Raw genomic sequence first — 15,217 nt, forward strand, 5'->3', positions numbered from 1 at the left:
GTTAACATCCACTCCACCCAACATACCCCCAAGACACTGTCCTATGTCCGCAGAGCATATGCAATTATTGCAGCAGGAGGTTGTCAGCATGCTGCAAAAAGGAGCCATAGAGCTCGTACCTGTGGAACAAATAGGTACAGGGGTGTACTCGCTGTACTTCTTAATCCCAAAAAAGGACGGGTCCCTTAGGCTCATCTTAGACCTCAGGCCCCTAAACATGTACATACTTTCGTAACACTTCCATATGCTCACGTTACAGCAGGTCCTACCGTTGCTCAGTCAGGGAGATTTCCTCGCAACACTAGATCTCAAGGATGCATATTTCCATATACCGGTACACCCGTCACACAGAAAATACCTCAGATTTACCATTCAAAATCAACATTATCAGTTCAAAGTTCTCCCCTTCGGAGTCACGACAGCACCCAGGGTGATTACCAAATGCCTAGCGACAGTGGCTGCACACCTGCGGAGACAAAATGTCCACGTCTACCCTTACCTGGACGACTGGCTTGTCCAAGCAAAGTCGGCCCAGCAATGTGCCACCCACATGTCCCACACCATTCACCCACTTCACAGCCTGGGATTTTCACTGAATTATCCAAAGTCCCACCTTCAGCCCGCACACATACGGCAGTACTTGGGCGCTACAATCGACACTCTGGCAGCCAAAGCACAGCCGAATTCAGTGAGAATCAACAGCATTCAATTGCTGATAAAAAAATTCAGACCACAACACTCGCTTCCAGCACGAGTGTTCATGCAGTTGATAGGCATAATGGCCTCCTGCATCTTCATAGTCCCGCACGCGAGACTACATATGCGTCCGCTTCAAGAGTGCTTAGCACGTCAGTGGAATCAGGCTCACGGACAGTTGAAAGACCTAGTGTTGGTGACCGGTCGTGCGTACAACTCTCTGCATTGGTGGAATCCACAAAACCTTTGCAAGGGCCGACCGTTCCAAGAGCCTGTGCGACAGATTATTCTGACAACGGACGCATCTCTCCAGGGATGGGGAGCTCATGTACTCCACTACACAGTGCAGGGACTATGGACGGTACAGCAAAGGAAGATGCACATCAACCTTCTGGAACTGATGGCAATCTTCATGGCAATGAAGGCTTTCAAGGTACACTTGTGCAACAAAGTGGTGTTGATCCGAACGGACAACATGACGGCCATGTACTACATACAGAAGCAGGGAGGTACACACTCTCCACATTTGTCTCATCTAGCTCAGAGCATGTGGAAGTGGGCCATTCAGAGAAACATCTTCCTCATGGCAGAACACCTCCCAGGCAAGGACAATCAGATGGCGGACCTGCTCAGCAGTCACAGCCACCAGATGCACGAGTGGGAGATACATCCTTCAGTACTCCACCCGTACTTCCAGCAGTGGGGTCATCCAGAGATAGACCTATTCGCCACAAAGGAAAACGCAAAATGATAAAGCTTTGCTGCCAGGTTCCCACATCCACAGTCGCAGGGAAATGCGATATGGATGAACTGGTCAGGCAAATTTGCGTACGCTTTTCCACCAGCACCTCTAATACCGCTAGTGGCACGCAAACTGAGGCAACACTCCATGAGTCTCATCCTGGTTGCTCCAACGTGGGCACGCCAACCATAGTACACCACGTTTCTAGAACTCTCCGTGGTACCGCATCAAAGACTGCACCTCTCACCCACACTCTTGACGCAGAGCCATGGCGACATTCAGCATCCAGATCCTCAACAGCTCAACCTGGCGATCTGGCTCCTAAAGTCTTAGAATTTGGCTACCTCAACCTGCCTCCTGACTGTATGGATATCATAAAGGAGGCACGGAGGCCCACAACTAGAGCATGCTATGCAGCCAAGTGGAAGCGTTTCGTCATTTATTGTTCCAATAATGACATTAATCCGCTAGATGCATCTACTCAAAACATCATCTGTTATCTATTACATCTATACAAATGCAATCTAGCCTACGCTTCCATTCATATACATTTATCCGCAATGGCAGCTTATCTCCAAAATAGGCGGCATCTCTCGCTTTTCAGAGTGCCTGCCATCAAAGCCTTTCTGGAAGGACTCAAACGAGTTATTCCGCCCAGGCACCCACCAGCACCTGTATGGAACCTAAATTTGGTCCGTACCAGACTGATGGGTCCCCCTTTTGAGCCTCTCCACTCATGCGAGATACAATTCTTAACGTGGAAAGTAGCTTTCCTTATAGCAATCACATCGCTAAGACGCGTTAGTGAACTTCAAGCACTAACTATCCAAGAACCTTTCATACAAATTCTCTCCAACAGGGTAGTACTACGCACTAACCCTAAGTTTCTGCCTAAGGTGGTTTTACAGTTCCATATGAATCAATAAATAGAACTACCAGTGTTCTTCCAAAACCCAGATTCAGTGGCAGAGAGAATGCTCCACACACTAGATGTAAAAAGAGCTCTCATGTACTACATTGATAGAACAAAAGACTTCAGAAAAACCAAACAACTGTTTGTTGCCTTCTCACCGCAACACAAAGGCAACCCCATTTCTAAAGCAGGTATAGCCAGATGGATCGTTAAGTGCATCCAAATTTGCTATCAAAAAGCTAAGCGCACTTTAACGATTCCCCCAAGGGCCCACTCCACACGGAAGTTAGGGGTATCCATGGCTTTCCTGGGGAACATTCCCTTAGAAGAAATATGTAAAGCAGCCACATAGTCTACCGTACACACATTTACTAAACACTACTGTGTAGATGTGCACTCCAAACAGCAAGCAGCTGTAGGCCTGGCTGTTCTAAAAACACTTTTTCAGACTGCTGCAGCTGGCACAGGCAGCCGCCGCTAATGGAGGGACTGCTATGTATTCTATGCATAGATGTGAATTCAGCAGCCCACATGCCTCGAACCGAATATGCTACTTACCAGTATGCACCTGTTCTTGGCATGTAGGGCTGCTGACATTCACATCGCCCGCCCTCCTCCCCGGCGCCTGTCGCGGCTGCAGCACTCCGAATTACTCTTAGCATGGTCATCACTTACTGTACTACACTCCATCTCTGCCACAATGACGAAAAACAATCTGAGGATGGAGAGGATGCCCATGCGCACTGTAGTCCAGGGGAGGAGCCACCTATCTCGTGATACTTCGAAGACTCTTCCAGGACAACAATGTGCAATTATCCAGACCCAACACTAGGTGGCGATCTATGCATAGATGTGAATGTCAGCAGCCCTACATGCCAAGAACAGATGCATACTGGTAAGTAGCATATTTGTTCCCAGTCTACAAGTTCAGGAAAGGCTTCCTTGAGAAGGTCCAGCATTAAAGAACGAATGTCATCCCTTTCTAAGCCTTCCTCGATCCCAAGAAAACAGACCTTGTTCCTTCTCTGGTGGTTTTCAGGTCTTCCAATTTCCACATGACGCCAGTCAGTTGGGCATCGTGGGACTTAGCCTGCTCTCTCACAGCTAACAAGTCAGTCTCTACAACAGTTGTTCTATCCTCTATGCTGTTGAGCCGGTTTCCGATCCTAACAAGCCTTCCCTACATTCCGAACTGCACCTTCAAACTTTTTTGTAGCCTGCTTGCCTTTTGTCTCGTCCACATGGGTCTCTGCGCAGTGTTCTTTAATTGACTCCATAATCAAGGCCAGAGCAGGGTTTATAGTTGCTGTCCCTTCAGCCTGCAGTACGGAAGGAGGAATCTCTGCCTGAGCGGACGCCATCTCTGTCGTTCCCAGTATCCTCGAATTGGAATAGTCCCATTTCAACCCACTGCCAGTAGTGTGTGTCTCCTTGTTCTTCTGTGGATCTGTATAGCCCTTAGAACTCCTCCGATGCTTTTGGCACTTAAGAGCTGTCTCGGGTGCTTCAAGTGCGCTAGACCCCGAAGGTGATGAGCAATCCCCAGCTTCACTTTGATTAGAATTAGAGACTTTCGAATGAGAATCATTAGTGAGCGAGAAGAATTTATCCGCCCCATCGTATGTGAGATCAGCTGCTTCTAACCCGTTAGTCTCTATATTGCATATCGAGCCTCCTGTAGCTAAGAGAAACAGGCTGAGAGTTAGGTTGAAGATCATTCGTAACAATGTGTTCTTTTCCTAGGGCGCCCTTGATCATCTCTCTGGGGCTATGGACCATCTCCCCCTGTTCACTCGTCCCACCTAGTGCAGGTAATTGAATGCTCAGGACTCCGCTACAACCTAAATATTTTCCAATTGTACCAGAGCCATCCCAGACCGGTCATCAGATACAAGGGAAGCACTCAGGTCTGATTTATCAAATTCTAGCTCCTTGAGAGTTTCCTGGGTGGTTTGACAAACCCCTCCATCCTTAATCCTAAATGAATCAGTGATAGCTGGCTGAGGTGATGCATGAGGTGGAACAAGATTGTCTTTACTGGGGCCCAAAACCCCTCTTTAGATGCCTTCGTCACCCCTAATTTTTTTAGCCCCAACTTGCATGCGGTCTGGTAGATTCCTCCTCTTCCCTGTCCCTATGCTCTCCAACCGATTTTTAGCAGTGCAGAACTCATTTGGCTTACCTTTACTCTCCTCGGTGTGAGCTGGGTAGACTCCTGTTGTAACCTCTGCAGCTGTGCAGTAGCCCGTAAAGTAGTTTCCCTGGGTTGTTTCGCTGTTTTTGTAGGCATAATTCAAAGTTCCGTGGAAGCTAACCCAGAGGGAAAGCCTGGTACTGCCTATCGGGCTGATCCAAAGTTTCCAAATGTAAGGCCGGCCCAACCGCTCAGGGTGCAGCGACACAATTGAGCCAACCTCCTGACAAGGGCTGAGAGCGCTCCAAGATGCCTGCTCCACAACGCCACACTGGGCTCATCCAGCATACTGTAACCGCGAGTGCTGTCAACAAAGTCTGCCCGGTAAGTACTAAAATATTTTACACATCTTCCTATTATTCTTGTAGATTTAGAGCGATGCAGAGTACAAACAGTGAATGCCTTAAGTTACATCAGGTAATCACAGAGTACTCCAAAGAGGGTTTCCTTTATCTTGTATAGGTTGGCAGACCGACAACTTTGGATTCTCAAATCTAATATAGTACCTGCTTTGAATTGACTGAGTGGATCCTCTTCTACACCCAAGCAAGGGAATACATGATCATGAAAGGATGTGCTCCCACCTGGTTTTTAGTCAAAGCCTAACAGACAGCGCAGCTGCTGGTTTGCTAATTACATTTTGGGGACATTCAGAAAACTTCTCTAGGAATGTATTCCTACCCATTGCTTTACAATGCCTTTGTAGTTTGTAAACTCAAATCTCATTACTTTCTATTTGCTGGCTTTATTGGTTTTAGGCTTCCAGCTTGAGTTCGTCCCATCCCTTTTCTCAAACCCTATTTACTATATTGTTCCACCTGTACTGAATTTCTATAAACAGACCTTTAAATCTTGTTCTTACCTTGTCACATTTGCTGTGCATTCAAAGACAGAGGTTGAATGTCAGGCTCTGTCTTCCAGGGAGCTTGGTGTTTACTTTTCTTTCTCTGATTTCTGAGTGATAGTATTTAGGTGACCATCATTCTGGCAGCTTGTGTGCTGTACGATTTTATTATATTTTTCTAGCACAAATAACATTTTAATGTCTGCCAATTAACTGTGTAAATATTTCAGAATGTATCAGAATAAATGAAGCACAAATGAATCACAAATCAGCACAAATGAAGCACATTCTTTTGTTAATTCCTAATTGTAGTGAAAACAAATATCTTATATGATCAAAACAAATTAGTACACTAGGTGATGACCTTTCTACGTTCTAGTTTGTGTGGTGTATACTTAAACCAGGAAAACTGTCTGTGCAAATGCAATGGTCTCTGTGTCGGGGCTCTTGCAACCAGATAACAAGAAAAAGCTGGAAAATCGGAATCTGAGGTTGATTAATAATGAGGATGTAGCCTCCCCCTTGGTACATTTTCATATTCCAGGCCATTTAGGTGCCAATTCAGCTGCTATTGAGCTTTCTAAAAAGCTAGTAGAAGTACTGGATAGTTTAGCCCCCTTAAAAGTCCACTACGCAGCAAGGAAAGGACCCTCTGCCCGTGGTTTATTGATAGACTACGTAAGTTGAGACAGGAGTGTAGGAGGCTGGAAACATCATGGCGCACTGAACCTACAGCATCAGGCAGAAACCTGCACAAACAGTGTCTGAAGGTATGCAAGGCGGCCATTTTAGAAGAGAAGTGAAAGGTTTTTTGCTAAAGTTTCTGAGTCTAGCAAATCTTCTAAAGAGCTCTTTAATATGGTTAACTCCCTGATTACTCCTACACTCACCGCCTCTGGTGAGGTGTCACAGGAACTCTGCGACAGGCTCTCAGCTTTCTTTCGGACAAAGATCCAAGAGATATACATTCAGTTGGAAGCCCAAAATATTAACCTAGACTCGGACACTCAGTATGAAAGTGGTATGGGGGAAAGCCCTAGTAACATTGAGGTCTCCAGCCTACTCTCCTTCCCGAGTCTGTCTCTGGAGAGTACAGACCGTCTGTTAGAGGGAACTAAGTCCGGCTCGCCTATGGACTCTTGTCCCCTGAAAGTTTTAAAGAGTGCCAAAGATGCCATTTTACCGCATCTTACCACTGTCCTTAACCTGGCTTTTTCTGAGGGGCAATACCCCTTGGCCTGGAAGGCGGCTGTAGTTAGGTCTCTCTTAAAAAAGCAGTCTCTGGATTTGAAGAATTACGACCCATCTCTCTTTTGCCAGCTCCAGCTAAAATGTTAGAGTCCCACCTTAATTATCATTTGAGTGCCTATTTGAGAGACCACTAAATTCTTGATGGGTCTCAACATGGCTTCAGAAATGGCCATAGCACCGAAACTGTGCTCACCACGGTTCTTGATAACATTCGCACTCAGGTGGATGCAGGTCATACTACTCTGCTGATTCTACTGGACCTGACCGCAGCTTTCGAAACCCTTTCTCCACTGAGGCATGTGGATCGCCTCAGAGAGATAGTGGTTGGAGGCTCGGCTCTAAGTCTTTTCGCCTCCTTTCTTAGTGATCGGACCCGATCGGTGAAATTGGGTAATATCTACTCTGACCCAACCCCCTTGCTCTGCGGGGTGCCTCAGGGTTCTTCACTGAGCCCTACATTGTTTAATATCTTTGTTCCCCTGCTAGCAAGGGTGGTAAAATCGTTTGGTCTGGAAGTGCTATCAATTGCGGATGACACCCAGATCATGGTGTCCATCACTCATAACATCAGTGAGGCTGCCTGCAATTTTAAAAGCTGTATGCAGGCAGTATCATCATGGATGGTCAAAACTATCTTAAATTGAATGGCGAGAAGACAGAGGTCCTCATTTTTGGAGACAAGGCTAACATCTGGTCCAGGGAGTGGTGGCCCGAATCGTTGGGTACTTGCCCCGGCCCTGTTTCCCATGGTATGAACCTGGGAGTCCTGTTGGACAAATCTTTGTCCCTTAATCTACAGATTAGTAGGATGGTGGCTACTTGTTTCAGGCTTATAAGGATCATAAAGAAGTTCGCACAGTTCCTCTCACTCACTGCGCGTAAACAAGTTGTTGTCGCTTTAATACTCTCCAGATTAGATTACTGTAACGCCCTTTATTTGGGTATTAATAAGGGACAGCTGCAACGTCTGCAGTTGGTGCAAAACGCTGCAGCTAGGCTGGTGACTGGAGTTCCTAAACACCATTCAGTCTCATCCTCCCTTCGGTCTCTGCATTGGCTCCCAATTGACCGTAGGGTCACGTTTAAGGCTCTTTGCCTTACTCATAAATCCTATTATGGCCGGGGCCCGGACGGTATTAAAGCTTTATTTCATCATTACATCCCTACTAGGAACCTCAGGTCGGCCATAAGCATCTTCTTACGGTGCCTAGATTTAAGTGGCTGAGATGGGGTGGGAGATCCTTCTCAGCGATTGCCACTAAGTTGTGGAATTCTCTTCTTGACAAAACTGCTGGACAATGTTCACACAGTGTGTTTCGCAAAATGTTAAAAACCTGGCTGTTTCCTCTGACGTTGGTTTAGGGGGAGCCTTGGCTGTCTGCATTTATTTTCCGCTGTTAGCGCTTTGACACCCTTGGGCAAAGCTAGCGCTTTACAAGTTTTATATTCATTCATTTCAATTGAAAATGTGTTGTCTGTCAAGGTAGGGCACTACCACACCATGCATACTTCACTTTACTCCAATCCACTGAGCACCACGCCACACTACGACACTCCACTCCACACTGCGTCTCTGCACTATACACAGCACCACTCCACACTATACTACTTCAATACATGCCACTGCACTCTACTCAGTACCACTGTTCTATATGCCACTGCACTCTACGCCACTCTACCCTGCAGCACTGTACTCTACTGTACTCCTCACCACTCTACTGCACTCTGCGCTCTACTGCACCATTCTGACCCTGCACCACTCCATGCCATTGTACTCTACGCCACTGCAATCTACTCTGCACCACTGTAAATCACTGCACTCTACGTTAATAGACTGCGCACCTCTTTACTCAAAGCCAAGGCCCTCTGTGGCAATCTACTCTGCACCACTGTACTTTACTTCAGGCTAGTCCACTCTACAACACTCCACTCTGACTCTCTACTCCATTAAACTCCACTCCACCCTACAACACTACTCTACGCAACTTCCTCTCCACCACTCCATGCCACTTTACTCCACTCTATTCTGCAACACACTACTCCACTCTTCTCCACCCTGTGCCACTCCACTCTGTGCCATTCCACTCTAGAACACTAAACCACTCTACGACACTGTATGCAACTCCCACTACGCCACTCCATGCCTTCATTCCATTCTATTCTACAACATTCTGCTCCACGCCACTCTGATACTCCATGCCTCTCCAGAACACAACACTCTATGTGCCATTTCACTCTATAACTCTACTCCACTCTACTCTACGACACTTCACTCCATGCCACTTTAGTCCACTCTGTTCTACAACCCACTACTTCAATCTACTCTACACCACTCCGTTCCACTCCACTCTGATGCTCTATGCCTCTCCATTCTACGCCACTCCACTCTATGCCATTGCACTCTCCTACACCACTCCACTCGACGACAATCTACTCCAGTCTGCGCAACACCCTGTGCACCAGTCTACTCTGCTGTACACCATTCCACCACACTCTGCTACTCCACTCTGACAATCTATTCTACTCAACTCTATTCCGCTCTCTTCCACTCTACAACATTCTACACCACTGCACTCTCTTCCACTCCATGACAATCTACTCCACGCCGCTCTACGCCACTCCATGACAATCCACGACACTCCACTCTACCCTACTAACTTTCAGCCATGCTGAAAGTAGCCACGCTGGTGTAGAAGATGGCAAAGCATATTGTCAAAGCCAATAGCCGTTGCATAGGCAAGGCCTAGTAGCCTTGCCCATGCTTGTTTGGTAATATTGATAGAGTAAGCCTTGTGTTGATAGTGATCAATCAGCACTGCCCACTGAAATAGCCTTGCCTGACTCTGCTCTTTGTGGTAACACAGTCCTACTGAGAACAACTATGGATAAATGCTAATAAATGAAAAATAGTAATTGTAAAGAAAAATCCTTAATTACAGAGTCTCAATGTTTCATTTAACTACCTGGGAAGTTGCTACACATTTTTCTTTGTTCCCTCACATAGAAAACAAGCATTGGCATAGCCAATAGATCTCGCCTTTGGGGCAGGCGAGCAACATAAGCACGTGTGCGCTTGGGCAAGTGCCAAATACAGGGCGTGAGGTTGAGAAGGCTCTGCAAGCAGTTTCTGGCAGTGAGGGTTCCGCAGGCAGCAGGCTCTGAGCGTGAAGGTGTCTTAGGCTCTGGGCTTGAGGGTTACGCAGGCAGCAGGTTCTAGAAGAGGGGCAGATGCAGGAGGGTTGTTCAGGCGAGAAAAGTCACAATCCGAGCTAAGCAGGTGACAGTCACTGTGGGGTACTCAGAGCCAGGACGCACTTACACATGGAGCACGCTATGAGAGGGAAGAGGAGCACACACCAGCAGGGAACATGCACAGGCGTTCAGGGAACAATCACAAGAAACAGCCACTGCCTGATAGGGAGCAGTCACTAACAGGGAGTACTTGGGAGTACAGGGAGGGGTCACAGTCAGAGCAGTAACAGGGTAGGAGCGCTACAGATATACAGCTGCCACACCTAGGGGGTAGTCTCTCGCAAGTAGGGAGCAGTCACTTAAAGGATGACACCACGGGAGGGTATCCGGCACATGGAAGAATCGCAGACCAGATGCAGTTGCATGTAGGGCCCAGGCACACAAATGAAAGAATTCCACACAGGGATAGGGACCAGGCCCAGACAAGAAACAGTCGTACAGGAGCATTTGCAGGCTCATGTGTGCAGCAGTTACAGAGTGCACACACAGCTGGAGACCAGTTACAGTCAACGACAAATCGCAGGGAGGGGCAGTTACAGACTGGAAGCAGTTACAGGCAGAGACAAACACAGAAGCGCAGACATGGAGCACTAACATGTACGGAACAGTGTGCCGGGAGCACCTGGAGGATGCGGGATCCATGTCTCTGGCACTCTCTCTGCCTTTGTCCCTATCGTCTCCCCCTACAGTGTCTGCTCCCAGACTCCTCCGAGGCAAGGAGGAGGGGGCCTTGAGAAGACTGCAGCACTAACCTGAAGAGGACCTCTACCGGCACGCAATTGTTACTACTGCGACATTAACACCGCAGTCTTCCACCGCCCGTGACAACAGCCTGTTCACGCACTGTATGTGCGATAACGGCATATCCGGTTTCCATGAGGGACAACATACCGTGCTACAGTGCAGTCCATCTGGCCGCATCAGTGAATGCGTAGCCAAAAGGTAGCAGAGTCTGGGACCGCACATCCAGTCTGCACCTGTAACAGCACACCTGCCTGCACTAGTTACATCACACTTTTTTTGTTGCAGTTTTTATAAAGCGCAAACTCGACCCAAAGGTAAAGGAGCGCTTTAAAAATAAAAATACCACAGCAGCACAGCATCGCGAGAAAAACAAGAAGCCCGCAAGTGGTTCGCGCTCACTGCAGGGAATGACCGCGAATGGTGCACGCGCACTGCAAGGAATGCAGCTGCCACCCTGTACGCCGCTGCTCGCTTCCGCAAGCAAAACGCTGTGGGAGTGAACATTTGAAAAAGAGGTGGGACATGCCCCCTCCTTTAGTCATTTGCAGGCTACGAAAAATAAATGACACCAGCAACAACCAACCTAATGCGTGGGGGAATTCCTAGACGCATGGAGAAGTTTGGAGTGCACGCTGCGCTAGGCTCAATCCAAAAACAAATCCAAAGACCTAAAAAAAAACAAAGACCAAAGTGAAATTTTGAAAAGTTTTTTTTTTTTTAAATAGAAACAAAAAAAATACTAGCTTTTGTAACGGAAATGTCAGTTCTATTAAGGACACGGAGGCGAGGGTTAGGCATTTCTTTTTTCTTTTAGTTTAACAGCAGCCATTTCAAACAAACCCAACAATCTATACTGGACTTCCTTTGCCATGAACCTAGGGAAACAGTGAAGTTCTAGACAAATCATGTCCATCCAATCAGGAGCCACTCGCCTCATTAACTGGTATTGTCTCTTGTTGAACTTCCTCTTTATTACTGCAACAAAGCAGACAGTGGAAGATTGTCACTCTTGTTTAGAAGACTCCGATCCTGTAAATCAGAGAGCATTGATGAGCACCAGGAAAAGCTCAGTGGTTATCAGCACCCAGCAAACATAACTACTCAACAGTCGTTATGGAGACCAGGACATTTTTTTACCTAAACCAAGACGTAGTTCCGATAACCCGTGTGGGTCATGATTAATTAGTGCCAAGCAAATTCCCGCCTCCATGTCCTTAATAGAATTGAACTTTTCCGTTACGAAAACTAGGACATTTTTCATTTTATGTCAGGACACAAAGGTGAGGATTAGGCTAGTTCAAAGCTTGTCCACCACCAGAGCCGCAATGGAAGAGATAGTTTGAAATAAAACCTCTTGAAGGTTGAATCTGATGACCAGTCTGCTGCATCCAAGATCTCCTACAAGCGAGCTCCTGACACAAAAGCTTTTGAGGGGGTTGTGCCCGTGCCGAGTGTGCACCAAAAACGTTGGTGTCAGTGCCAGCCTCTATCATCCCCTATCTCCCTATGATCGGGGATGAGACTACCTTAAAAGGCTTCCTCAAAGCAATCGGAAGGTCCTTTACCCGTGGGTAAGAAAGTTCCGTCGTCATGGCTTCGTAGGCCTTAATGCACCTCACCACGCATAACTTGGGTACCTCTGGGAAGGCCGGGTAAGAAATCACCGGAGACTGACACTTGGTATAATAAGCCATGTGGAAAGTGACCGCGTCTGGAGTGAAGGGTAATATCTAGGGCTCTGACATCCGACACTTGTCTGCAAGAGATCAGACACAATACCATGGCCAACTTGGCCGACAGCTGCTTACGAGAAAAGTGCTTATTTCTTAGCCATCGTGGCAATAAATGCAAAACCTTATTAACATTCCGCAGGATGAAATATCTAGGTTCCGGTGGGAGATGTTCCCCAACAGGAAGTTCCCCTATAGTCTTATGGCCTGCCAAGTTTGCCAACCAAAGGTATTGACTGATCGATACGCCATGCTCTCTGAAGCAAGGAAGGCTAGGAAGTTTAGGATGTGGACCGCGTCTGACCCCACGGGATCCAAACTTTGTCCAAGACACCAACCGACCCACCGAGACCAGGTCGATTGGTACCTCTTAACCGTACCAGACTCTGGAGAGGAGGTTCGCTACACTTCTCGAAAGGCCCTGGACTTGCCATTGAGACGGGTAATCGTCCGCGCCATAAACAGGAGGCCGTCGTTCATCACCAGAGGATGAGAATCACAGGCTGGATCTCTCAGGAGATGAGCAATGGGTGTGGACAGATTGGAGAATCCCAGGAAAGTTCCATCAGAACTGGAAACCACACTTTTGACTTTCATACCAGGGTGATCACGACGCACCTGAGTCAACCTCATGATCATGGTGAACAGGGGAAGGCATAACCCTGTTCCTTCATCCAATCCTGTAGGACGGCATCTATTGCCACCGCCCCCGCATCCGGTGTCCAGCTGAGGTACCTTGGAAGCTGATGATCGAGACGCGATGTGAGCGGGTTGATCGTGAAAGGACCCAAAGCACCAGAAAGAACTGGAACATTGGAGGGGACAATTTCCAAAGACTTGAGTCCAGAAGATGCCGGGAGTGCTAATCTGTCACCTGACCTCAGGAGATTCTCGGCCGTCACAGAGAACTGATGCTTCAGCATTTTTTAAACTTCATTGGTTTAAATCACAGCCATATTGTACATGATTGGACAACATAGTGCTTGTTTTCATCAGTATATTCCAGCAAAACATTATTCATGGTTACACATTACATATCTCCTACAAGTCTTGTTTGTCTACGCATCTCCATTTTAACAGTGGGCGACACACATAGATCCCCCCTATATTTATTCCACTTTGACCACTTCCTATCCTATTTCTTGGGGCATCCACTAGCCTTATAAACCTCAGTCTCTACCTGCATACACCTATCCATTTCTTTAACCCATAGGTTGACACGAGGCGGGTATACACCCCCCCAACCCATAGCCAATTCTCTCTTGACCTGCGTGTATCCCAGTGTTGTGAATTGCTGTTCGGCTTCCTTTAGGTCTGTAGCATCCCATGTGTTCAATATTCCCAGCTGTGAGGTTAGTACTATATCTGTTTTCAAGGCTGTGCACATGCGATTTTTGGCTCCCTCCCAAAGTGGGCGTATTGTGGGGCAAGTCCACATTGTATGGTAAAATGTGGCCTTCTGACCACATCCCTTTACACACCCGTCGTCAGGTTTAGACCCTATCCTAGCCAAAACTGTCTCTGTTATGTATGAACGGTGGAGTACTCGAAGTTGAATTAGTCGATATCTCGGAGTGATAGCCGCATCACATTAGTGCCGACTGCCAGTCTTCGTCCTCTATAGGGCCTATTTCATCTTGCCACTGTTCCCTGAGCTTCGAGGTGTCCGGCAGGTTATTACTCAGCTTCTTGTAAGTTAAAGATATTGCCTTCGACTTGAGAGGCCCATCAAGCAGGCGATCTTCCAGAGGTGATGCCTCTGGTATGTCCGTAGGACACGGAAACGCTGCCTGCAGCGCATGTCTAATTTGTAAGTGTCTGTACATTTCTCCCTGTGCCAACTGATATTGATTCTGGAGCTCACTAAATGTCATTATTGCTCCCTTCTTAACCAGGTCTCCTACCCTATTTATCAAATCCGGGCTGATAGCCCAGCCTTCCCAGCTTTTGGGTAAACCACAATGGCGTGGCCAGCGAGAGGGTGCCCGCCCCGCCTAGCCGAGAGGTAACTATACGCCAGATGTCCAATGTGTTTCTGGTCGGTCCAAAGAACTTCCCCATATTTTTCCTGTCAGTAGTGTATAGAGCCCCAGATATCCGGAGCAGTCGGTTTGGTATCTTATCGAGGGCATACGCTGGGTCGTCTGGGGGTAATACATGCAGTGATTGACGGTCACCAGTTGCGCCACCCAGTAGTATCGCTGTAGGTCTGGGAGAGCGATGCCCCCATCGTACCAGCTTTTTGTCAATTTCTGCCTTGCAATTCTAGGGGCCCACCATCCTACAGCAGCCTGCTAACCTCTCCCTCAACAGCTCTGAAGTACGGGTCTGGGACTCTGTGCGGACAGTTATGCAAAACGTAAAGGAAGTGAGGAAGGGCCAGCATCTTGGAGAGTGCCGCCCTCCCCACCAGTGTTAGGGCTGGGGTCCTCCAATGCTTTACATCCGCTCGCAGTCTGGCTAAAGGTGGGGCCAGATTAGAGCAATAAAAACAGGCCGGGTTTGAGGTGACAAAAATCCCCAAGTAGCGAAATCCTTCCGTCGCAACCGTTATTGCACATTCCCTTCAGAGGCAAGGCACCTCTCCTTTTAACATAAACAACACTGACTTGTGCCAATTAATCGCGTAGCCTGAATATTTACCAACATTTGTGAATATATCCAACACTACACTTATCGATCTATATGGAGACGCTAAATAGAGCAGAATGTCATCCGCATAAAGCAATATGCGGTCTTCAACTTCGATTTCCCAACGCATGTCACGCACCATCACGTCCCTACGCACACATGCCACGAGCGGCTCTAGTACAAGCGTGAAAATTAGCGGAGACAGCGGGCACCCCTGCCT

The 15,217-nt window shown here is 47.5% G+C and overlaps 1 protein-coding gene across 3 annotated transcripts in view; it reads left to right on the forward strand.

The window, feature by feature from the left end:
• Positions 1-15,217, forward strand: part of QSER1 (glutamine and serine rich 1) — a 1,012,913-nt gene that overhangs the window by 130,035 nt on the left and 867,661 nt on the right. The gene's annotated exons all lie outside the window — the stretch shown is intronic.

This window comes from Lissotriton helveticus, chromosome 3_1 (genome assembly GCF_964261635.1).
Source record: "Lissotriton helveticus chromosome 3_1, aLisHel1.1, whole genome shotgun sequence".
NCBI lineage: Eukaryota > Metazoa > Chordata > Amphibia > Caudata > Salamandridae > Lissotriton > Lissotriton helveticus.